We start from the raw sequence: 1,620 nt of genomic DNA on the forward strand, positions 1-1,620 counted from the left end.
AGGAGGCGCAGAGCGCCCCCACCTGGAAGCCGAGTGAACAGCTGGCGGGTAGGTGAGCCTCCTTGAGGGAAGAAGAGGCAGCCCAGCCTCGTTTGGCTCAAGCCCTACTTGGCTGGAGCCGAGTGCGCCTCCAGAACGGCAGAGCTCCAGCTCTGCTCAGAGCCCCGATCTGGCAGAGTTGCTGGCGCGAGGCTGCACTGCCCTGGGCGAGCCTTGCCCAGATTTGCCTCGCTGCAAGGCTTCCTGCCCAGAAGAAGCAGGCTGCGCGAGGCTGGGAGGCGCCACTGGCGCCTTCCTGGCCTCATTTCCGCTCCTACCTTGCCTTTGCACCTAGGCCCCAGGCGTCCTTACGGAGGGCTTAGGAGCCGGTGGCTTGCACACTGCCAAGGGTTCCAGCAGGGAGAGCTCTGTGAGAGGGAAGGAAAGGCAAGTGCAGGGCACCTCCAGCGGTTGCTTGGCCGCCCAGACTCAGCGCCGAACGGAGTGCAGCAGCCTCCCAGGGCCCCTGGCTGGGGTCTGCAGCCCCGCACACCCGGAGGCTGACTCACTGGGCGCCCAGCAGCTGCCTCACACACGTAGCTTCCCTAGCGCTCTCCTCCCCAGCAGAGACGTGTGCAGCTGGTTGGGGCCTGCCCCTGCGTGGCTGGGCTCCCGCCCACAGCCCCAGTTCAGGGCAAGCAGCCCCTGAGCCAAGACTTGCACGAGTCGCTGAGCGCCCCCACCTGGAAGCCGAGTGAACAGCTGGCGGGGAGGCGAGCGCCCTCGAGGGAAGAAGAGGCAGCCCAGCGTCGTTTGTCTCAAGCCCTACTTGGCTGGAGCCGAGTGCGCCTCCAGGACGGCAAAGCTCCAGCTCTGCTGAGAGCACTGCTCTGGCAGAGTTGCTGGCGCGAGGCTGCTCTACCCTGGGCAAGCCTTGCCCAGACTTGCCTCGCTGCTAGGCTTCCTGCCCAGGAAGGAGGCGGCTGAGCGAGGCTGGGAGACGCCACTGGCTCCTTCCTGGCCTCAGCTCCGCTCCTGCCTTGCCTTTGCACCTAGGCCCCAGGCGTCCTTGGGGAGGGCTTAGGGGCCGGTGGCTTGCACACTGCCAAGGGCTCCAGCAGGAAGAGCTCTGTGCCAGGGAAAGGAAGGGCTAGAGCAGGGCTCCTCCAGCGGTTGCTTGGCCGCCCAGACTCAACGCCGCACGGAGTGCACCAGGCTCCCAGGGCCCCTGGCTGGGGTCTGCAGCCCCGCACACCCGGAGGCTGACTCCCTGGGAGTCCAGCAGCTGCCTCACACACGTAGCTTCCCTAGCGCTCTCCTCCCCAGCAGAAACGTGTGCAGCTGGTTGGGGCCTGCCCCTGCGTGCCTGGGCTCCCTCCCACAGCCCCAGCTCAGGGCAAGCAGCCCCTGAGCCAAGACCTGCAGGAGGCGCAGAGCGCCCCCACCTGGAAGCCGAGTGAACAGCTGGCGGGGAGGCGAGCCCCCTCGAAGGAAGAAGAGGCAGCCCAGCCTCTTTTGGCTCAAGCCCTACTTGGCTGGAGCCGAGTGCGCCTCCAGGACGGCAGAGCTCCAGCTCTGCTCAGAGGCCCGATCTGGCAGAGTTGCTGGCGTGAGGCTGCTCTGCCCTGGGCGAGCCTTGCC

The sequence above is a fragment of the Ovis canadensis genome, chromosome 7, assembly GCF_042477335.2.
Source record: "Ovis canadensis isolate MfBH-ARS-UI-01 breed Bighorn chromosome 7, ARS-UI_OviCan_v2, whole genome shotgun sequence".
Classification (NCBI taxonomy): Eukaryota; Metazoa; Chordata; class Mammalia; order Artiodactyla; family Bovidae; genus Ovis; species Ovis canadensis.